A 25,685-nucleotide genomic window follows, 5' to 3' on the forward strand; every position below is an offset into this window, starting at 1 on the left:
TTTCTCTGGGAATAATTGCAGAAACAGCGTTAACAATACCTGTTCTCCATACTTTATCTTCACCAGTAACAAATACTCTAACCGTTCTTTCTAAGATATCTCTGTCAATATCATCCTCCGTAATTCTAATCTTCGTAGTAAACACACGCTTACCTTGGCGGAAACCTAAAAAACAAAATCGCGAAAACCACTGGCCGGGACTTTGATCTTAGCCAAAAGGCCGAGAAGCGATGCCGAAGAAAGTTTGATTTCCGTGCATACCACGCTCGAGATGATTGAATTACCCGAGCAGATTTCACTGTCTGGCTAAGGCATTAAATATGTACATGCTGTTTATGTGCCCTCAAAGTATAGTCATTTTGAAGCATATAAATGTGGTCGGTTTCTGATCTGCATCCATGCGCGAGTGAAATATAAATTAATGATATTTCCTCTCCAACATTGCGTCCAGCGAGCTTAACCAGGGCTGCGTGGGCAACTTTACCAGACTTGTATGTACGTATATTGTACGTTTTGTTGAACTTCCGACCCTGTCTCAAGAAGAAAAAAAACAAGAAAAGAAAGAGAGGGATATGGGTGGATAGTAGAATAGAAGGAGGATAATATGACATCAAGAAAAGTTCAAGTCAACAAATTTTGTTTTGTTTTGTGTATATGATGTTTGTCGAATGTACAAAGAATGCATGAAATACAGTGCATAATAATATTTATACGTGTGTGTGGGAATGGTTTTATTTTTATACGCCCACATTTTCATGTGGACGTATAATGTCGTCGCCCCTGTCCGTCCACAATTGTTTGTAAACAGTCTACAGGTCACAATTTTTATCCGATTTCAATGAAACTTGAAATATAGGTTTATCACCCTAAGATCTCGGTTCCTTTCGATATTGGCATCTATCGGACCGTAACTTCATGGATTATGGCCCCTGATTGCATGAAAAATCACGTTTTTGGCTTGTGAACACTGTAGAGGTCACATTTTTTATCCGATTTTGTTGAAACTTGAAATGTAAGTTTATAACCCAAAGATCTCGGTTCCTTTCGATATTCGCGCATATAGGAGGCAGGCCACCATTAAATTTCATCATCTCGGTACCCACGAATTGTAGTTCGTCTATTTATAGCAAATCTCTCTCTCTTTTCTCCCCTTTTGCATGCCCATTTTTGTTGATTTTTTGGTCTAGAATAGACGAAGAAGGTTTGAATTAACATTTTCTGCCAGGTTTTGGTAAATATTCATGATTTTGAGGCGGAATTGTAGTTCGTCTATTTATAGCAAATCTCTCTCTCTCTCTTTTCTCCCCTTTTGCATGCCTATTTTTGTTGATTTTTTGGTCTAGAATGGACGAAGAAGGTTTGAATTAACATTTTCTGCCAGGTTTTGGTAAATATTCATGATTTTGAGGCGGAAGGATAAGAGGGTTATCAGGTTAGCTACGGCGATATGTAAGCAACTAGTTACATGTTTTTAGTATGCTTCTTCAAGTTTGGGTATCTCAAAATTTTGGTGGTCAACCTCATACAAATTTTAGTGCAAAGACATGACCATTTGTTCCTCTGTCTGTAGTGAAAAGCATTCAGCCCAACGACAATTTTGGGAAAAGTTGGAGGTAGGCAAAGAGGCCAGAATTAACATTGAAGTCAATGGGGAAATTAATGGTGGTCTGCCTCCATATCGGACCGTAACTTCCTGAATTATGGTCCCTGATTGTACGCAAAAACGCGTTTTTTGGCTTGTGGACCCTATAGAGGTCATAATTTTTATCCGATTTAAAAAACCGTATTATTATATCACCGTTAAACCCTAAGGACGGTTGAGTTCGAATTTCGTAAAAATCGGCCCAAAACTGACAGACAAAATGGCCGCCGTTCGTTCTCAAATAGCGTAAAAATATGGTATATCAAGGTTGTGGACCCTATAGAAGTCACAATTTTTATCTGATTTTGTTGAAACTTGAAATGTAAGTTTATAACACAAAGATCTCGATTCCTTTCAATATTCGCGCATATCGGACCGTAACTTCATGAATTATGGCCCCTGATTGTACGCAAAAACGCGTTTTTTGCCTTGTGGACCTTATAGAGGTCATAATTTTTATCCGATTTAAAAACATGTGTTAATATATCACCGTTACACCCTAAGGACGGCTGAGTTCTAATTTCGTGAAAATCGGCCCAAAACTGACAGACAAAATGGCCGCCCTTCGTTCTCAAATAGCGTAAAAAATATGGCACATCAAGGTTGTGGACCCTATAGAGGTCACAATTTTTATCCGATATTGTTGAAACTTGAAATGTTAGTTTATAACACAAAGATCTTGGTTCCCTTTCGATATTTGCGAATATATCGAATTGTAATTTCCTGAATTATGGCCCTTGATTGTAGGAAAAATCACTTTCGTTGAGCTTGTTTTCTATCCATCTCTCGAAAATGTGGGCGTATACTGCCTGGCAGCCGCTGGTTTCAAATTTTAACAAGGGGTGGGCCACGCCTGGAGATACTGCAATACCAGGGCAACCCGTGATGAGGGCGGAGCAAGCCCCGACACCTCATCTCGGCCCAAAAATCAGTTTACTATCGAAGTACCCCAATTATCAGATATTAAGCTGATAAGAACAGATACTACACTTTGATCTTAGCCAAAAGGCCGAGAAGCGATGCCGAAGAAAGTTTGATTTCCGTGCTATGGTCGTGCATACCACGCTCGAGATGATTGAATTACCCGAGCAGATTTCACTGTCTGGCTAAGGTATTAAATATATACTGAGCGCCATGGAAAACGCATCACTTGGTTTTTCGTATAACAAAATGATCCTGTAAACATATCTTATTTATTTTTCTTCTTATTGTGAACAATATTCAAATGGGAAAACATCAATAACAACACATTTGTACACTTATGGATGTTTAATCTGTAATCAACGGTATTTTATCAGAGGGATCAAAAGTACGACACAGATGTCAGTAGCGCGTGTGTCCTCAACGGGCTCTTACGCACGCTGTGCAGCGACGTCGCATGGAATATACCAATGTTTGAAAGAAGGCCTGGGGCAAATTGTTCCATTCTTGGACAAGAGCAGCTTCTAAAGCAGCAATGGTGTGCATCTGTGATCTCCGATACAGACGGCGTCCAATCTCATCCCAGACATGTTCTATCGGTGCCATGTCCGGAGACATGGCTGGCCAGTCCAAGTTATTGATGTTGTTAGCAACCAGGTAGTCCATACTAAAACGGGCGGTATGCGGACGTGCATTATCCTGTTGGAAGTGCTGAAGTTGTGGGTGAGCTCGTAACATCGGAACAACAATTGGTTGGAAGACATCATCACGGTAGGCTACAGCATTAACGCGACTCCTGCAAATGTGTAGGGCGGTCCGGTGATGAAATGTGAAGCCTCCCCACACCATTACACTTCCCCCACCCCATCGATTCGTTTCAAAGACGCAACAGTCTGCAAGACGTTCCCCCAAGACGTCCCCACACACGTTGACGGCCATCAGCGTGATAAAGATGAAAGCGACTCTCATCACTGAAGAGCACACTTTGCCAGTCTACTCTTCTCCATGTCTGGTGTCCTTGAGCCCATATCAAACGCCGCTGACGGTGATGATCCCTGAGGATAGATCCAACATAAGGTCATCGTGCACGGAGTCCTACTTCTCTTAGACGACGTCTTACGGTGTTGGTACTTACTGGTCCTTGTCTTCCGACGACTGCTGCACCTGTTCGAGTCGCTGGGCGGAATCTGTCACGCAGATGAGTGACCCGGATGTAGCGGTCTTGAACCTGGGTTATAGCGCGTTGTGGACCAGGGCGTTGACGGTCACGTGTTGATCCAGTAACTTGAACACGTTCCACCAACCTTACAATAGTGGACTGATGACAATTGAAGTGTCTGGCAATAGCACGTGTAGACATGCCAGGCCTGGACATTCCCATGGCTTCATTCCGTTGATTTTCAGTAAGTCTCGGCATCTCTAGCTCGATTCCTTCACACGTCCAACAACAAATTACGACAGATTGACGTTTCACAGTTCATGTACTGCACATTAAGTTGAAAACATGCTTTTAAAGGGCTCACACACAATGATGCACGTGAATATTGGGTTTTTCATGTGCATCTCGTGCAATTTTTTTTTTGTGCACACGGGCCGGTATTTTTTGCGTTTGGGAGCATTGTGTGAAACAATAGTTCATAGTATTGCATAATATTATACATAAAAAACCACCTAGTAATAAAATATTTGGGAAAAAAAAGTGATACGTTTTCCATGGCGCTAAGTATACATACTATTATATTTACATGGAAAAAAAGAAAAACCATGCAATAAACAGGTCATCCTGAGACCTAAAAAATAAAACATTTAACATGCATATGTTTATAAAATAATCATGCATACATATGTATATAGATTTATATATACACAATAAATTATAAATGCATGTATATAGATTTATATATACATAATACAAATACATGCGCGTATTTACTTAACTTATGGTACATCATATCTATAAAACAAGATCAAGTTATATTATATATGTATTATAATACTATGCAAAACTAACCCCTTCTCTTAAACAAAATAAAACTATAGTAACGTAGAGCTTTTACTTCCCACCGCAGACGATTTTAAAAAACCAAACACAAAACCAAACTACGATTACACAAAGAACACAAATGGATAAAGGAAGACAACTCCATATGAAAAAATATACCAAAAAGACAAGCCAGTAACGGTAAAAATTCAGTGCTGATAATCTAGATTTATCAACAGTAATTCGAAATCTTAATTTTTCAATAAATTGAGAAATGATTGCTTGAGAAGTTACTGACTTTGACCTGAAACGTGCATCATTTCTATTACCCCATATTACTTGTTTTGCCAAATTAACTAAAACTAGTATGACTTCAAGCTGAAATTTAGAAAGTTTCGGGAAATTTAGATATCGAATAAGCTTGTAAATTAATTTAGTTTTACCTAACATCAGTATATTAACCATATTTCGAATTACTCCCCAAAGAGGATGATCTTTATCATAATAATAAAATATATGCTCTACAGTCTCAACCGGGTCACAGAAGGCACACTTTTTTTCAAGAGTGTGTCTTCTACAAAATAAGTCCACATAGTGGGAACAATATCATGGACCAGGCGCCATGCTAAACTACGTGCTTGAGGATCAACAAAACTGTTATTTACATTACGCCAAACTAGATTAAAATCTATTTGCGGCAGATTCCTGACAACCGCAAATTCTGTAAAAGTAAAAGTTAGTAATAAATCATAAAATTGTTTAGTTGTACACTCGCCATGCCAAACAAAATCTGGGTACAACTCTGAAAATGTTTCGACGGCAGTCAAACAGCCCTTATAATATGTCGGAATAACTTGGCCATAGGGGACGGAATTAGAAGCTAAACTGGAATTTAAATTTTTCAAACTATGACCAAGCCAATACTTTGCAAAGTAGTTCCACTTGACGTTTTTACTATTTATAATATTATGTACATGCTTGAGCCGTAGAGCTAAAATCTTATAATATATATGTACAACAGATAAACCACCATATCTACGATCATAGAATAAGATCTGACGCTTGAGTGGCTCAAACTTCTTAGTCCCGCAAATAATTTAAACATTGAAGAATTAAAACGTTTGAGATACCCGGGCGGCAGATCTACGATCGTATTCACATACCACAATTTAGAACAGGCTAAAACTTTAATATTAGCGCGTCCAAATATGGACATATCTCTTTTTTCATAAGTAAATAACACGCGTTGAAAGTAATTACAAATTTTGCTCCAATTATCGTCGGCAGTAATATCATGCCCGAAACGAACACCTAAAATTTTCTGAGACTCGACCCAACTAACGCCAAAGTGTTGAGTCGAGTTTTTTAATTTGCCAAAAGCTAAAGCCATTGTCTTCGTCTTATTTAAACGTGCACCAGAACCTTTTCCATATGTTGCAGTGAATGAATGAAATATGGTTTTATGGCACGTCAGCTCCAACCGGGCTATATTGCGCCAAACATATGGTGAATCTGAGACAAATTAAAACAATATCACATAAATGAATTTATATATGTAAATAAAAACAAATATCACAGAAAATATATTAATTAAAAATAAATATAACAAATCTTTTACATATATAAATATTTAAAACGATATACATGATTAAATATATACAATTAAAATTGATTATAAAAGTTTGTCTCTTTTAAAAATGTTAGCACTTTGTCATATAGCTCCGGTTGAGCAAATAGCTGACGTACTGACTGGCAACGGTAATATTTAGATCTAATGTTCTTGAGATGTTTGCACTCAATCAAGATGTGTTTCACTGTCAAAGGAACATGACAGTGAACACATTCCGGTTGAGGCTCTCGCTTCAAAATGAAAATATGAGTTAAAAAAGTATGACCAATGCGAGAGCGACACAAAACAACTTCATCCCTCCTGTTGGTTCTATAGGAGTTGGGCCAATCTCCTAGGAGAGGCTTAATGTGATGAAGTTTATTTGTGCCTGCAAAATCCCAAGACCGTTGCCAGCGGTCATAAATAAAATGATTTATACACGAATTAAAATCTTTATATGGTATTAAAAAGGGTGATTGGGGAAGATCTAAAGCAGCTTTGGCAACAAAATCTGCTTGATCATTCCCCCTTATATCTACGTGACTGGGGAGCCAGCAAAAGACGACGTCTTTACTGTTGAACTCGTATGATAATAGCATATGATAAACATCTGCTACTAATGGGTGTTCAAGCTGTTTGTTGTTAATTGCTTGAAGCGAGGACAGAGAATCAGTAAAGATGATATACTTTAAAGATGAAGAGAATTGTATGAACTCCAAGGCCTGAAGAATGGCCTGGAGCTCAGCTGTAAATATTGAAGCAGCAGGTGGAAGACACACAGAAATGGTCTCATATGGCGTCACGGTAGCCGAGGCTACCCGATCACCATCTTTAGAACCATCTGTGTAAATAGGAGCATAATCACCATACTTAGACCTTAACTCTCTAAAGAGAGATTGGAACACCGTAGAGCTAGTATCTCTCTTTTTATGTTGAGTTAGATCGAAATCGATCTTTGGGGGAGATATAGCCCACGGTGGAGTCCTAAAGACAGGGGTATTCGCAATACTGTCAAGGCTGATACCAGCCTCAGACAAAAGGGGTTGTATGCGAATACCGAATGATGGAATAACATTAGTCTTCACCAGATACAAATGCTCATAAAGAGGTCTAAATATGGTGTTAAATGAAATGTGATTCGGAAGTGATGCTATTTTCGTAGCATACTGCAGGGCCAGTTTATCACGTCTGTTGTGCAATGAGGGCTCATGCGCCTCGACGTATAAACTGTCCACTGGAGATGTACGAAATGCTCCTAAACTGATTCTAAGTCCCTGGTTGTGTATGGTGTCAGCTCTTTGAGATAAGACTCGCGGGCAGACCCATACACAATACACCCATAATCGAGTTTTGATCTTATTAAAGCTCGATATAATCGGAGCAAGACCTTACGGTCTGCTCCCCAGTCAGTATTTGATAAGACTCTCAATATGTTGAGGGCTTTCAGACATTTCTTTTTTAGGCTTTTAATGTGGGGGATAAATGATAATTTCTTATCAAATATCAGCCCCAGAAATTTGGTTTCATCCACAACTGGAAGGCGGTTGCCATCCAAATAAAGTTCTGGATCTGGATGCAAACCTCGTTTCTGACAGAAGTGCATGCAGACAGTCTTGGATTTCGAAAAACGAAATCCATTTTCGGTTGCCCATTGTTGAAGTGAATTCAAACAAAGCTGCAACTTATGTTCGATTATCCGCATGTCTGTAGAACCATAGCACATCTGAAAGTCATCAACATAAAGAGCGCCGTTTGTACCTGGTTTAAGGCACGCTGGGATAGTATTAATTTTAATTGCAAACAATGTTGGAGATAAAATACTTCCCTGTGGAACTCCCATTTCCTGAGGAAATGGGTCAGAGAATATTGATCCCAGTCGTACCTTAAATGACCTATCTTCCAGGAAATTTTTAATGACGATAGGTAAGCGACCTCGTAGGCCGAGGTTATGGAGGTCGCGCATGATACCGTGTTTCCACGTTGTATCATATGCTTTCTCCAGATCAAAAAATATTGCAACTAAATGTTGCTTCTGGATGAAAGCATCCCTGACGAACGTTTCAAATCGAACGAGATGATCAAGAGTGCTCCTTTGGGACCTAAATCCACATTGGAGGTCAGTAATGAGGTTGTTGGACTCTAGGTACCAAACAAGCCTTCGATTGATCAATCTCTTTATGGTTTTGCAAATACAGCTAGTTAAAGCGATCGGACGATAGTTGGTAGGATTCGTATGATCTTTACCGGGTTTAGGGATGGGAATTATTGTGGCTTCATGCCACGAAGGGGGGAATTGCCCATCAACCCAAATCCGGTTAAAAAGATCCAGTAAAATTAAGAGAGTGGAAAAAGGTAAATGTTTAAGAATTTGGTAGTGTATTTCATCTGGCCCAGTTGCAGTATCTCGAGCTCGCTTTAGCGAATCCCGAAGCACTGCAATGGAAAAGGTATCATTATAGCATTCATCATTGCGGGACTTGAAATTAAGTCGCCTTTTCTCCTGTTGTTGTCTAATGCCTCTAAAGGCATCGGAGGAGAAATTGGATGATGAATTAAATGAAAAAGTACTGGCCAGAGAATTAGCAATATCAGGAAATGTTGTTAAGGTGGTATTATTAACATTTAAATGATTAACTGATAATGCACTACTTTTACCTTTAATCCTACGAATCCTATCCCATACCGACTTAGATGTGGTACGGGAATTAATCCTTGAGACGTAACCTTGCCATGAAGATTTCTTTGCTTGACGTATGGTTCTACGAGCCTTCGCCCGGACCATCTGGTATGCCGCAATATTCTCCATGGAAGGATGGTTCTTTAATCGCCTCAGGATGCGATCACGCTCTTTAAGAGCGGATTTGCAGTCATCGTTGTACCATGGTTTATTGAAACGTTTTGGTGTAGTCGTGGTTTTTGGAATCGCCTGCTCAGTAACATCTTGAAGAATTGAAGTGAATAAGGCCATGGGCTCATCTGCATCTTCTAACTCCTTTGTATCAAAAGAGAAGAGACACAAAGATTCGAAAAGAGCCCAAATCGGCCTTATGCAACTTCCACCTCTGAGGTCTTTCGACCGGAGAGGGACCATTATTATCAATCAAGATAGGAAAGTGGTCACTACCACATAGATCTTCATTTACCCTCCATGAAAAATCCTGAAACAGGACCGGAGAGCAAATGGTGAGATCTAGGGAAGAAAAAGAAGCTGTGGCAGGATGTAGATAAGTAGGCGAGTCATCATTTAATAAACACAAATTATTAATGTTAATGAAGTCCGCTATTTGTTTACCTCTGTTGTTATCATCTGGACTACCCCAGAGCGAATGATGACCATTGAAATCCCCCGTAATAATAAACGGGAGAAAGCTGTGCAATGAAATGAAATGAAATGTTGTTTAATGGCACGTCAGCTCCAACCGGGCTATATTGCGCCAAACATATGGTGAATTTAACGAGACAAATTAAAACAATATCACAGGAATGTATTCATATATGTAAATAAATACAAATATCACAGAAAATATACTTAAAAATAAATATATCAATTCCTTTACATATATAATTATTTAAAAAACAATATATGATAAATATATACAATTAAAATTTTGAATAAAAGTTTGTCTCTTTTAAAAATGCTAGCAATTCATCATAAAGCTCCGGTTGAGCAAATAGCTGACGTACTGACTGGCAACGGTAATATTTAGATCTAATATGTTTGAGATGATTGCACTCAATCAAGATGTGTTTCACTGTCAAAGGAACATGACAGTGAACACATTGTGGTTGAGGCTCTCGCTTTAAGATGAAAATGTGTGTTAAAAAAGTATGACCAATGCGAGAGCGACACAAAACCACTTCATCTCTCCTGCTGGTTCTATAGGAGCTTGGCCAGTCTCCTAAGAGAGGCTTAATGTGATGAAGTTTGTTTGTGTCTGCAAGATCCCAAGACCGTTGCCAGCGGTCATATACAAATAATTTAATGGACGATTTAAAATCGGTGAAAGGTAAAAGAAATTGTGATATGGGAAGATCTAAAGCAGACTTGGCAGCTAAGTCTGCTTGATCATTCCCTTTAATATCAACATGACTGGGGAGCCAGCAAAGGACAGTGTCCTTGCCGTTAAACTCGTGTGATAGTAGCAGACGATAAATGTCTGCTACTAAAGGGTGTACAAGCTGCTTATTGTTTATTGCCTGTAAAGAGGACAAAGAATCAGTAAATATAATGTGTTTTAAGGATGAAGAGGATTTGATATACTCCAAAGCCTGAAAGATGGCCTGGAGTTCAGCAGTAAATATGGAAGCAGCAGGAGGAAGACGAACAGAAATGGTCTCAGATGGCGTGACAGTAGCCGATGCTACCCGATCGCCATCTTTGGAACCATCTGTATAAATTGGAGCATAATCACCATATTTAGACCTTTTCTCTCTGAAGAGAGATTGAAACACTGTGGAACTAGTATCTTTCGTTTTGTTTTTTGTAAGATCGAGATCGATCTTCGGGGGAGATATAGACCATGGTGGTGTCTCGAAGAAAGGAGTATTCGCAATACTGTCTTGACTGATACCAGCCTGAGACAAAAGGGGTTGAATGCGAATACCGAAGGATGGAATAACATTGGTTTTCAGTAAATATAGATGTTCATAATAGGGTCTAAATATGGTGTTAAATGAAATATGATGAGGCAGAGATGCAATTTTTGTAGCATACTGCAGTGCAAGTTTATCACGGCTGTCGTGCAATGAGGGCTCGTGCGCCTCGACGTATAAACTCTGCACTGGAGATGTTCGGAATGCTCCTAGACTGATTCTAAGTCCTTGGTTGTGAATGGTGTCAAGCTCTTTGAGATAAGACTCGCGGGCTGACCCATACACAATACACCCATAATCGAGTTTAGATCTTATTAATGCTCGATATAATCTGAGCAGGACCTTACGGTCTGCTCCCCAGTCAGTGTTTGATAAGACTCTCAATATGTTGAGGGATTTCAGACATTTCTTTTTCAGGGTTTTGATGTGGGGGATAAATGATAATTTCTTATCAAATATCAAACCCAAGAATTTTGTTTCATCTACAACTGGAATGGGGCTTCCATCCAGTGTAAGTTCCGGATCAGGATGTAAACCTCTTCGCTGACAAAAGTGCATACAAACAGTCTTGGATTTCGAAAATCGAAATCCATTGTCAGTTGCCCATCGTTGAATAGAATTCAAACAAAGCTGCAACTGACGTTCGATTGTCTGCATACTTGTCGATCCGTAACACATCTGAAAGTCGTCAACATAAAGAGAGCCGTCGACCCCGCGTTTAAGGCACGATGGTATGGTATTTATCGTAATGGAAAAAAGAGTGGGAGATAATATACTTCCCTGAGGGACTCCCATTTCCTGGGGAAATGGGTCAGAGAATATTGATCCCAAGCGTACCTTAAACGACCTATCTTCTAAGAAATTTTTAATGAAGATAGGTAAGCGACCCCGCAGACCGAGGTTATGCAGGTCGCGCATGATACCATATTTCCATGTGGTATCATAAGCTTTCTCCAGATCAAAAAATATAGCAACTAAATGTTGTTTCTGGATGAAAGCATCCCTGACAAACGTTTCAAATCGAACGAGATGATCAAGAGTGCTTCTTTGGGACCGAAATCCACATTGGAGGTCTGTAATGAGGTTGTTGGACTCAAGGTACCAAACAAGCCTTCGATTGATCAATCTCTCCATGGTTTTGCAAATACAGCTAGTTAAAGCGATCGGACGATAGTTGGTAGGATTCGTATGATCTTTACCGGGTTTAGGGATGGGAATTATTGTGGCTTCATGCCACGAAGGGGGGAATTTCCCATCAACCCAAATGCAGCTAGTCAAAGCGATCGGACGATAATTGGTAGGATTCGTAGGATCTTTACCCGGTTCAGGGATGGGAATTATTGTGGCTTCACGCCATGAAGGGGGAAAATTCCCATCAACCCAAATCCGGTTATAAAGATCTAATAGTATTAAAAGTGTAGAAAAAGGTAAATGTTTTAATATCTGGTAATGAATTTCATCTGGACCAGTTGCAGTATCCCGAGCCCTCTTAAGAGAATCACGGAGTTCGGCAATAGAAAACTTGTCATTATTAACATTCATCATTACGGGACTTGAAATTAAGTCGCCTTTTCTCCTGTTGATGTTTAATGCTCCGAAAGGCATCAGAGGAGAAATTGGATGATGAATTGAATGAAATTGTACTGGCCAGAGAATTAGCAATATCAGGAAATGTTGTTAAGGTGGTATTGTCAACATTTAGATGGTTAACTGATAAAGCACTACGTTTACCTTTAATTCTACGAATCCTATCCCATACCGATTTGGAAGTGGTACGGGAATTTATCCTTGAGACATAACCCTGCCATGAAGACTTCTTTGCTTGGCGTATGGTTCTACGGGCTTTCGCCCGGACCATTTGGTATGCTGCAATATTCTGCATGGAAGGGTGATTCTCAAGGTTTCTTAAGATACGATCACGCTCTCTAAGAGCGGATTTGCAATCGTTATTGTACCATGGTTTATTGAAACGTTTGGGCTTAGTCGTGGTCTTCGGAATCGCCTGCTCAGCTACATCCTGAAGAATTGAAGTGAATAAGGCCATGGGCTCATCTGCATCTTCTAACTCCTTTGCGTCAAAAGAGAAGAGACACAAAGATTCAAAAAGAGCCCAATCAGCCTTATGCAATTTCCACCTCTGCGGTCTTTCAGCCGGAGAGGGACCATTATTATCTATCAAGATGGGGAAATGGTCACTACCACACAGATCTTCATTTACTCTCCATGTAAAATCCTGAAACAGGACCGGAGAGCAAATGGTGAGATCAAGAGAAGAAAAAGAAGCTGTGGCAGGATGTAAATAAGTAGGCGAGTCATCATTTAATAAACACAAATTATTAATGTTAATGAAGTCCGCTATTTGTTTACCTCTGTTATTATCATCTGGACTACACCAGAGTGAATGATGACCATTGAAATCTCCCGTAATTATAAACGGGAGGGGAAGTTGTGCAACAAGGTCATCAAGATCTCTGGGGTTCAGATGTAAACTAGGTGGTAAATATACAGAGCAGAGTGTGATAGGAATATGTAGAGTCACCCTCACTGCAACTGCCTGTAAAGGTGAGTTGAGGGCGACTTTACTCTGCGGAGTATTTCCATTAAGGAAAATGGAAACACCACCGTGTGCTCTACCATCATCGTTAGGAAAATGATGATAGGCAACAAAATGTCTGAGTGTTAAGACGTCTGCATTCTTTAAAAAAGTTTCTTGTAAACAAATAGCTAATTGATTAAATTTTTGAATTAAGATTTGAACTTCATTAAAATTTGGTTTAAGACCACGACAATTCCATTGAATAATGGAATTTGCCATTTTCAGGGAGGTTTAACGGGACTTCTATGATGTTGTTTGGGGTCGTGAATTTCTACAACAACATCCATAAGATTGTCCTGTATCCCGAACCTGTTAAAGGTTTGGACAGGATCCTCATCACCCTTCCGACTTCGGAAGGAATTAAGTTTTGTATTTTGAGGAACGCCTTTACCAGAACGTTCCTTGTTTGTTTTTGGTGGATTTCCACCTTTTGCTGGAGGAGTGGGGGGCACAATCTCCTCTATCTCAGACACTCCAGACTTTTTAACAGTCTGGGTACTGAGAGAATTATTTGCAGGTTTCGGAGGAATTGGAGGTTTTTCTTGTGATGAGGATTCTGTCTGAGCTGGCCAGACAACAGGTGTTTGGCAAGCAATGGAAGCGGTCTTCGGTTTGACTGCGTTTGCAAAGGACATTGCAAACGTTGGGGTTACAGCCTCAACCAACTTCCTTGCTTCTGGATATGAAATGTTTTTCTCTGTTTTCACCTGTTGTACTTGTTTTTCTTTTTTCCATATCGGGCACTCTCGGGAATATGCAAAATGAGGCCCTTTGCAGTTAATGCAATGGCGATCGAGCTGACAAGATGTACTTTCGTGACCATCCTGTCCGCATCGAGCACACATCGCTTTCCCCTTACACACGTTCTTACTATGTCCAAAGCGTTGACAATTAAAACAACGCAATGGATTTGGAATATAAGGGGTAACTGGAATGGAAAGAAAACCAGCCTTGATCATCCTAGGAAGATCTGGCTTATCAAAGGTCAGGATATAGGTGTTTGTTTGAATAATGATACCATTACGTTGGATGGAAATACGTTTGACGTAAGTAACACCTTGTGAGGAGAGATTTTCAAGCATCTCTTCCTCACTGCTGCCTTCTAAATCCTGAGACCGAATAACACCTCTTGAAGAATTAAGAGAGTTATGCGGTGCAACTTTGATGGGAATGTTGGCTAAAGTCTTAGATTTTAATAAAGATGAAGCATGTGATTCTTTAGCACATTCCACTAGCAGAGTACCATTTCTCATTTTCTTCACGCTTTTAGGCTCACCAGCCAAGCCGGCAAGACCTTTAGCAATCAGAAAAGGAGAAGTTTTACTTAAATTAATATCATTGGTACTCTGTATAACCAGAAACCTAGGCCAAGTTCGGGATGTTTTATTTGCTAAACCATTTGTTTCCAAATCCTCGGTCGACGTTCTTTTTAACGTACGAGTCTTCTTGATTTGGGAAGCCATGAGTGTATTTTAAAAGATTCATCCCTGCCTGCTCTCCAACCACCAAAGGGTTGCAATATCCATGCAGGCTACTGCGCGGATATCCAGCGCATGCGCCCTAAGAGAACAGACAGGGATATACCTAGACAAAGTAAAGATATAATATTTTTACCTTATCCAGTTGACCCAAGCCGCTGCTTTAGAGTAGGCACCCAGGACACAAAGGTAGAACTGCAATAAATACATTACAGATTTATGGGAAAGATGCGCCTACTCGTCAGCTAAACACGACCAAAGCCGATTGATCAGAGTGGGCCACTCGGACCTCCCGTCTAGGTGAACCATGGGCCAAAGTAATGTGTTGCAGAGAAAGGGCTCGCAAGCCAAATCCCCACTCAATTACCAGGATTCCACTCTCCACCGACACGGGTCGCAGCGCACGGCAAACACGTTGCCCCATTACAGGGATCCTTTTAGTCGCCTTTTACGACACGCAGGACATACGAAGGGTATATTCTTATCACCCCCTACACCCCAGGGGGGAAGAAAATGGGAAGTAACACAATATTTATATAAATAATCAAAAAAAGCTCTACCTTCAGGACAAGAAGGGCTAGATGCATATATATTTAAAATTCTGAAATTAACTCCACTTATTGAGATGTCTAATAAAACCATACGACCGGAATGGTCGAAATCAAATTTAATAATTTCATAATCAAGGTTGTTATTAATTAAAATACCTACCCCATATTGGCGATTACACCTGAAGCTACATATTGCCTTATACCCGCACATACTCTCAATTTTCATACCTTCATTTACAGATTCAACATGACTTTCTTGCACCAAACATACATCCGGATTCACACTCTTCAACTCTCTCACAAACATTCTCTTCCTATGGAGCTTCCCCATCCCGTTCACATTCAGTGAAACAATCTTTAAAGAACTCTCCATTGTATTTTAATTAATAACAACCCTAAAAAGAGAAAGCACAAAATTAAAATATGAATACAAAAAATATAAAAATACTAACCAAGAAACACAAGCCAAGTCATTATAGAACATAACAAACTTGGCTAAAAATAGAAAGTATACACTGACGGGGAATACCCGGCAAGACACGCCTTGACAGACCCGATGTGTATACAACACTCGACTAACGACTGACAAGCTATACACCTGGCAGGTCGCTAGCCGGCGTGTAAAAACAAACCAAAACAAATGAGCGGTGTTTCTTAAATCTGTAACAAGAAAAAAAACTAATTAAACTAAATCTATCAAACAAGAGGTAAAACCTCGCACATTCCAGGGGCATAGCGTGTGTCGTCGAAGGGGGTTGATCAGATAGGAAATTCCAGGGACGGTCCAAATCGTTCGCTGTTATTGAGATAAAAGGAATTATTTATTTTTATCTTTTTTCTTCGATTTTATCCCTCCCCCCCCCCGTCCTCACGTGTTAACACTTCATTAATCATAGCTACTTTTCTTTTTGCCTTTTCTCTTTCTGTTTTCTTTTTTTTCATTTTCCTCATTCATAACCTGCTCTGGCCAAGAATCCGAAAATGCCATTTGTTCAACTAACTTGGCCTCGGCATCGATAACCTTATCGTCTTCACTTTTGCTTTCGTTTGATGATGTATTTTAATTAATAACAACCCTAAAAAGAGAAAACACAAAATTAAAAAATGAACATTGAAATATAAATATACAAACCAAGAAATACAAGTCAAGTCATTATAGAACATATCAAACTTGACTAAAAATAGAATGTATTCACTGACGGGGAATACCTGACAAGACACGCCTTGACAGACCCGATGTGTATACAACACTCGACTAACGACTGACAGACTATTCAACTGGCAGGTCGCTAGCCGGCGTATAACAACAAACCAAATTAAAGAAACAGGGCTTCTTAAAGCTGAAAATAAAATATAAGTTAAACACCAAATACGAGATAAGAGGTAAAACCTCGGATAAGTCGGGGACATAGCGTGGGTCGTTAAAGGGGGTGGTAAAACCTCGGATACGTCGGGGACATAGCGTGGGTCGTTAAATGGGGGTGGCCAATGAGAAAAATCCAGGGGCAGTCCAAGTCGTTAGGTGTAAAATTAAGGGTTGAAACTATTTGAGTTTATCTTTTTTTCTTTTCTTCTCTCCTCTTTATTTCTTTTTCATGTGCCGATGTTTCATTTGTTTCATCCTGTTTTCTTTTAGATTTTTCCCTATCATTTTCTATTTTATCCCTTTCTTCTGCCTCCACCTGTTGGGACCAAGAATCGGAAAACGCCAACTTTTCAACAAGTGCCGCTTGGGCCTCAAAACTACTCTCACCTGTCTCTTTAACTACACTTTCTGTATCTTTCTGAATCTTCTCGTCTTCCTTTGTTCTTATCTCCATTTCTTTTTCGTCGCTATTTACCTCCATCCTGTCAATTTCTTCACCTTCCCTGAAACTAAACTCGCTATTAGATTCACTCTCTTCAGTAGATGACACAGCACAATTATTTATGACAGTTTGATTGTCTCTGGCTAAAAGCCTTGCTGAATACAAGTTAGGATTTTGTAAACAAGACCCAGCAACATGACCAAGACACTTGCACTTTAAGCATAGGGGCATCCTATCTCGAGATGTAATTAGTAACTTATAAGACCCGTCCTCTGATTCCACTAAGTGGGGAATGGAGGCCAACTTATCTTCTCTAACTTCCATTCTCACAACTCATTTTTCAAGTTCATAGCACCAGGCTCAGCAGACACAAGCTCGCCAAGAGATATAATTTTGCCATGTGGGCTGAAAATCGAATGCAGTATTTCATTCCTCAAAAAACGTGGCACCCAATGTACCCGGAACTTCACCCTCCTCTTGTCACTAGGGCAGAACTCAAAAGTAGAGCCCTTATTCTTCACATTACCCGCTAGATCCAAAAGAGTAACGTCGTTCTTTGACGCAACAGTTATATACCATTCCCTGAACATACCTCTTTTATCTATAGCCTCTACATTTTCTCTAGGAATAACTGTCGACACAGCCTCTAAAACTCCGGACCTCCAAACCCGATCGTTACCTGTAACAAACACACGAACTGTTCTTTCCAAGATGTCTTTATCAATGTCTTCCTCGGTAATCCTGATCTTTACAGTATATTCACTCATCCTGGCGCCAAGGTAAGAAAAAAACCGCTTACCTAGGCGGAAACCTCTAAAAAAAAATCGCGACAATCCCTGGCCGGGACGTTCGTAGATACTACACTTGATCTTAGCCAAAAGGCCGAGAAGCGATGCCGAAGAAAGTTTGATTTCCGTGCTATGGTCGTGCATACCACGCTCGAGATTTCACTGTGTGACTGGAGGTATTAAATATGTACATGCTGTTTATGTGCCCTCAAAGTATCGCCATTTTGAAGCATATAAATGTGGTCGGTTTCTGATCTGGATCCATGCGCGAGTGAAATATAAATTAATGATATTTCATCTCCAACCTTGCGTCCAGCGGGATTAACCAGGGCTGCGTGGGCAACTTTACCAGACTTATATGTATGTATATTGTACGTTTTGTTGAACTTCCGACCCTGTCTCAAGAAAAGGGAGGGAGAGGAGAGGAGAAGGGCGGGGTGGGGGGTGGAGAGGAGAATAGAATGAGGATAATATGACATCAACAAAAGTTCCAAGTCAACAAATTTTGTTTTGTTTTGTGTACGTGATGTTTGTCGAATGCACAAAGAATGCATGAAATACAGAGTATAATATTTATACGTGTGTGTAGGAATGGTTTTATCATTTTTTGTACATGATGTTGCCGAATGCATAAAAAGCATGCGCGTAAGAGGGTAATATCTATACGGGGAATTGGTCAATTTCACTCTTTTCAAATTTTAACGAGGGGTGGGCCACGCCTGGAGATACTGCAATACCAGGGCAACCCGTGATGAGGGCGGAGTAAGCCCCGACACCTCGTCTCGGTCCAAAAATCAGTTTAATATCGAAGTACCCCATAATGGGGTACGTATCAGATATTAAGCTGATAAGAACAGATACACTTTTTTTCAATAAATTTTATTTTCTCAATGCTTTTACAAGGCAACTCTGTGCAGACGCCCCATAATGGACAAAATGAAATTATATACTGAGCGCCATGGAAACGCATCACTTTTTTTCCCAAATATTTTATTACTAGGTGGTTTTGTATGTATAATATTATGCAATACTATGAACTATTGTTTCACACAATGCTCCCAAACGCAAAAACAATCGGCCCGTGTGCACAAAAAAACAATTGCACGAGATGCACTTGAAAAACCCAATATTCACGTACAGCATTGTGTGTGAGCCCTTTAAAAGCATGTTTTCAACTTAATGTGCAGTACATGAACTGTGAAACGTCAATTTGTCGTAATTTGTTGTTGGACGTGTGAAGGAATCGAGCTAGAGATCCCGAGACTTACTGAAAATCAACGGAATGAAGCCATGTAAGGTTGGTGGAACGTGTTCGAGTTACTGGATAAACACGTGATCGTCAACGTCCTGGTCCACAACGCGTTACAACCCGGGCTCAAGACCGCTACATCCGGGTCACTCATCTGCGTGACAGATTCCGCCAAGCGACTCAAACAGGTGCAGCAGTCGTCGGTAGACAAGGACCAGTAAGTGCCAACACCGTAAGACATCGTCTAAGAGAAGTAGGACTCCGTGCACGACAACCTTATGTTGGATCTATACTCAGGGATCAGCATGGGCTCAAGGACACCAGACATGGAGAAGAGTAGACATGTGTGGAGACGTCTTGGGGAACGTCTTGCAGACTTCTGCGTCTTCGAAACGAATCGATGGGGTGGGGGAAGTGTAATGGTGTGGGGAGGCTTCACATTTCATCACCGGACCCCCCTTCACATTTGCAGGGGCCGCGCTAATGCTGTAGCCTACCGTGATGATGTCTTGCAACCAATTGTTGTTCCGATGTTTCGAGCGCACCCACAACTTCAGCACTTCCAACAGGATAATGGACGTCCGCATACCGCCCGTTTTAGTATGGACTACCTGGCTGCTAATAACATCAATGTCTTGGACTGGCACCGATAGAACATGTCTGGGATGAGATTGGACGCCGTCTGTATCGGAGACCACAGATGCACACCATTTGCCCCAGGCCTTCTTTCAAACATTGGTTAATTACATGCGACGTCTCTGCACAGCGTGCGTAAGAGCCCGTGGAGGACACACGCGCTACTGACATCTGTGTCGTACTTTTGGTTTTGACCCCTCTGACGCTGTACCGTTGATTAGATTAAACATCCATAAGTGTACAAATGTGTTGTTATTGATGTGTTCCCATTTGAATATTGTTCACAATAAGAAGCAAAATAAATAAGATATGTTTACAGGATCATTTTGTTCTACGAAAAACTAAGTGATGCATTTTCCATGGCGCTCAGTATAGTACTAAAGTGATGTGCCAAAATAAAGGAAAGTTTAGACAACTTACTCTTAATCTCTTCTACAGCTGCTTTGGTTTTAATTAAACTATCGTCTGCGACCTCTAGTTGAACGCCGGTTTCTTATATACGCCTCATGCACTTGCATCTCAAATCGAGTCTGCATTTGGGCGACCCGTAAATATGGATGAGTTTAGGCGTTCTCTGAATACAGTTGAGTTTGGGCGAGCCAAACCAACTTTAGTAGTAGAAAAGTGTTACTGTGGCTATATAGAAGATAAATTAAGTATGTTATTATCTAAACAGTACCACAAAACACAACACACCTCCCAGTTTTTAAAAGGCCCCAGATAGGAACAGGGCTAGACCCATAAAGTATGCCCAGATAGTACAAAAGTACCTCGAGCCTAATCAGAACCAACTCTAAAGAATAACCAATACACAACATTAATCCAACTATATCGATAAATGCTAATACTGGGCGAGATCCGAAGATCTGCCCAAATGAGCTCTTTCAAGATTTAAATATTCTTAAACCATACCCGGTCTTCCGGGGACATCATATTAATCGCCACCACTAAAATCCTTCAATGAAAAAACCCGCAAAACTATTTAGAGGACACAAAAGAGAACCGGAATGGGATGGGCCAACGGAACAAGCGACATGCTCGCTCCATCTCCCAAACGGCCCCTGGAGCCAGATAATTGTTTTCTGTGACTACCCTGGACCGATTAACCAAACTCCAGAGATTTGTTAGTGACCCCCCGCTTTTTGTGACCCTCCCCGCCAGGATTTTCACTACCTCCAATTTTCTATACAACCCCTCGTCTGTTGTAGACCCCAAACTAAAAATGTTCGATTAATGATTACATGCCGCTGAATGGCTTTAGAAAAAAAACAGCAACCCCTAACCGGGCAGAGCTGTGCTCGCCCCACCTGTGACTTATTCCGTCTTTTCCTGACCTCCCCTTGGGACGCCTGGCATTGATTACTGTGGAATTGTTGGGAAATAGGTTGTAACCCTAATTTAGGCCCCTGACATTGATTACTATGGAATTGTTGGGAAATAGGTTGTAACCCTAATTTAGTCCCCTCCCCCAATTAAATTTTTTGGATAGTAATTCATTCGGGGGAATTTCCATCTGCTCCTCAACCAACACCGACTCCTCTACCACCGACACAGCCAACAGCCCTCTCGTTGCTTTCGCCCCCATAACCAACGTCTCCGCGGTTACTTTTCCCACAGCCAAGGCTCCTAATGTCACCCTCTCTCTCCATAAAGTCTCCAACCTCCCCCGCCTCCGGTGTTACTATCAGTAAGTCCTGGTACCATTCCTCTATCCGTTCTACCCTCCGTCTTCCATTGCTCCTTATCCTAAACCAATCTTCCATCTAAAAAAAAACATCCAACAGAAAAACAAAACCGAAATTTAGTCCTTACCCTCGGCGAGGTCTAACTGCCCTTTTCAGATAATTATCCTCAACCTCTATCGCAATTCGGACATTTATAAATATCAATGCTCTCGGCCTCCTGAGGGGTAATATTTACACAATGACCATGAAACCATTCCAGACAGAAGTCACATTGTAAACCGAATTGATTCCTCCACGGCTTCCTACACACACAATAAACTTTTCTCCCTTCGGTATCCCTATCTGTCCTATCCTTAACCCCTTCAATAGCTCTCTACCTGCCTTGATTGTCCAAGAGGGAGCATTCATATCCGAGCAATTCTTGATGCGATCATGGTGCGTAACCGATACTGAGCTTCTAGTCTTAACTCTATACAACGAAGCACCCAATTTTTCAATACCTACCCCCGGACCCCTCCAATACTTCATTAATTTTCGAGCTTTTCCTTTGGGGGTAGAAGTGTCCAAAATATATACAAAAGCCCCCACTTCATAAGCTCGTTCTCTCAATTTTATATCATAATCCCCTTTCATGCGCTTCTGTGCCATCCCTAAATTTTCTCTAGCACGTTCATGTGCCAAAGTCGCAGCTTCTTCTAACTCAACCAAATATTGATCTACCGTTCGTATATTCGCCTTCTCTTGACTTCCAAACATCAGATTTACTGGAATATTTATCTCCCTGCCTAACATTAAACGGTTTGGGGTAAATCCGGTCTGTCTATTTACCGACGACCTTAAAGCGCCAGCTAATTGAGCTAAATGTTGATCCCAATATTATTTTGTTTCTCCTCTACGAAACATCTAACAGCGTCCATTAGTGTCCGGTTATACCTTTCCGCTTGCCCATTCGAAGAAGGACGATACGGAGTAGTTCGCGCTTTATGGATTTGCATCTGATGGCACAATTCATTAAACAAGTCACTCCTACCTTGATCAGTGAAAATTTGAAAGGGATACCCGAAACGAGAGAAGAATTGATCTATTGTGGCTTGTACAGTTACTTCTGCTGTTTGCGAGGATAACGGAACACACTCGACCCATTTTGTAAACTGATCTACCATCATTAGAATATGTACATTACCACGAGTTGACTTCGGCAAAGGTCAAAGGAAATCTAAATGCACCCTTTCCATGGGAAAACCGGACTGATATGACACTAAACCCGAACGAGCATGAAAAGTAGCCTTTTTACAAGTATTACAAACCCTACAGTTTTGCAAATAAGCTGCCACATCTTTGGACATACAGTACCAGAAATAGTTCATTCTAATTTTCTGTTGAGTTCGCTTTGAACCTTGGTGTCCTGCTGAAGGGAGATCATGATACAAGGCGATAATTTCTTATATACAATTTTTAGGCCCCACTAATTGAGACGACCCATCCCCGGGATCTTTTCTAAACAAAATTCCCTTGTCAGTTAAGTACAACAGTTCCTTATGAATCCAATACTATTTAGCGGCAGGACTACTAAGGATTAGCTCCGCTTCTAATGGGGAACTCCCATCCTTAAGCCAGGCCAGAATTAATCTAAAATTTGAATCTTTGTTCTGACTTTCTACCATTTCCTGTTCAGAATTCAGGTTAGCTAAAGTTATTTGCCTAACAATCTTATCCTTTTCCTCATTATCATCTGATGCCCCTTTTCTATAAATCGAAAAACACGACACAAACATCCCATTAATATTATATGACCCTAACTGACTCGAATCATCCTCCCAATCCGAGAATAAATCTCGTGACAATATTCTATTTACAACCGGTTCCTCGGGAATCCTTCTAAATAAAAGGTATCGATTCCTCTACCTCTTCTATAAAGTCAGCCCAATCTTCATAGGCCTTACAACAATATTTACACAACCCCCCCCCCACCACAAGGCAAAGCTTCAGGTAGAATTTGTGTCTTGAAATCGGGACAAGGGCCTACCTCGGGCGAGCGCGTCGAGCTCAGGGTCGATGCTTGACTGTCATATCGTATTGTGGTGACAACTCCTCTAACCGTCTAGCTAGTTGTCTATTCGGTTTTTTAAATCTTAAGAGCCACGTTAAACTACTATGATCCGTTCGAACCGTAAAATTCCGCCCCAACAGATAATGTCTATATTGTCGGGTGAATCTGACCACTGCCAGAAGTTCTTTCCGGGTCGTGCAATAACGTCTTTGCTCCGGAGTTAAGGAAACACTACTATACGAAATTACTTTTTCTTGTCCATCTTGCACCCGACTTTAAACATACCCTATAGCTATATTAGAAGCATCTGTATCCAAAATGAAGTGATCCTGGGCGTTTGGAAGGGATAAAACCGGAAGAGTTATCAAAGCCCGCTTAATATTTTCAAAAGCAGTTTGTTTTTCTAGATCCCATGAAAAAGGCTGCTTTCCGGTAATGGCATACAACGGAAAAGTCATTTGTGCCAAATCGTTTATAAATTCTCTATAATTTGCAAAACCTAAGAATTTCTCGACCTCTTTAGTATTCTTAGGTACTGGCCAAGATTTGACAGGCTCTATATGTTTCTGACTCATTTTTAACCCTTCCCCGTTTACTATGCTCCCTAAAAATTCTACTTCCTCTTGAAATAGAACACGATTCTTTGGTTTCAATCCATATGTTTGCAATCGCGTAAGAACTTGCCTAACATTCCCATAATTAATATATCATCTAAGAAGGCCAATGCTATATTCCAAATTAATCCATGCATTACTAAATTGATAGCCCTAGAAAATGTGGAAGGGCTGTTCGTGAGCCCAAAAGGGAGTCTACGGAATTCAAATAATCCATACTTAGTTATGAAAGCGATCTTTTTCTGATTTTCCTACTTTAAAAGGGATTTGATAATAAGCATTGGTCATGCCCATTTTAGAGAAAAACCTTACAGCATTAAGCGCTCTGTAATCAATACACCACCTAACGGAACCATCGGGTTTCCTTATTAAAACTGGTGGACTCGCCCATTCGGACGATGATGGCTGAATAATCTTAGCGTCTAACATTTTTTTTATTAATGATTTTTCCTCATCGGCAAAATTAATTGGTCGTATGGTCCTCTTAGATATTTCTATAGATGGCGTTAAATTTAGATTTTTAAATATATATGCATCTAGCCCTTCTTGTCCTGAACGTAGAGCTTTTTTTTTATTATTTATATAAATATTATGTTACCTCCCATTTTCTTGTTTTAGCAGGTGATTTTAATTTTATTATGGATTCGTCGCTAGATAAGATTGGTGGAAATCCAGACGCAGGTACTGAGGGGCGTGTACAGATGAGAAAGATTATTCAAGATTTCGATTTGGTAGACACTTTTCGGTACCTGCATCCTAAGAAGATTATAACTACATGGAGAGGACCTAATGTGAGTACGCGTATTGGTCGCTTTTATATTTCAAGCAGATTTGCTTCTCGTTGTCTCAAAAATAACAATGTTTGGCCATGTCATTTCTCAAATCGGACCCGGTTATTGGAAATTTAATAATTCTGTTTTAGATGATGGCTCCTACAATTTAGAGTTTAGGTGTTTTTGGCAAGAGTTCATCCAAAATCAAAATATTACACATGAATGATGGGAACATGCTAAATTAGAGATTAAGAAATTTACATTGGCTTACTGTAAGCGTAAATCTAATTTAAATACTCTCGTAAGAGAGATCTTGAGAGACGTTACACGGAATTAGTTTTGGCTGAATATAATAATAGAGGAGATGATTTAGATCAGATAAATTCTATCAAAAAGAGTTAAATGCCCTTGCTTTGGCTGATGACAGAGGGTGTTTGATTCGGTCCAAATCTGATAATCTTGATAATAACGAAAAACCCACTAAATACTTTTTAGAGAAGGAGACGAAACGCGGTAAGGATAAAATTATTACACAATTACAAGATTTAAACAATATTACTTAGTCGGAAAATCTAAAATTATCAGAAATCGCTCGTAATTTTTATTTAGATTTATTTACTAGGGAGAGTATCGATATTACACTGTGTAATGAGTTTTTAGCTGATTTACCGGGTTTAGACAATGATGTATCAGAAAGCTGTGAAGGTTATA

The 25,685-nt window shown here is 40.2% G+C and overlaps 1 non-coding gene and 2 pseudogenes across 1 annotated transcript; all 3 read right to left on the reverse strand.

Annotated features, from left to right (window-relative positions):
- Positions 1 to 2,479: 2,479 nt before the first annotated feature.
- On the reverse strand, positions 2,480 to 2,663 carry LOC126819860 (U2 spliceosomal RNA). Its single transcript, XR_007679827.1, has one exon. It is a non-coding gene; the product is annotated as a U2 spliceosomal RNA (small nuclear RNA).
- Positions 2,664 to 17,931: 15,268 nt separating this feature from the next.
- LOC126819876 (U2 spliceosomal RNA) lies at positions 17,932 to 18,073 on the reverse strand (annotated as a pseudogene).
- A 597-nt stretch (positions 18,074 to 18,670) lies between these two features.
- LOC126819873 (U2 spliceosomal RNA) lies at positions 18,671 to 18,850 on the reverse strand (annotated as a pseudogene).
- Positions 18,851 to 25,685: the final 6,835 nt, after the last annotated feature.

This window comes from Patella vulgata, chromosome 4 (genome assembly GCF_932274485.2).
Source record: "Patella vulgata chromosome 4, xgPatVulg1.2, whole genome shotgun sequence".
NCBI lineage: Eukaryota > Metazoa > Mollusca > Gastropoda > Patellidae > Patella > Patella vulgata.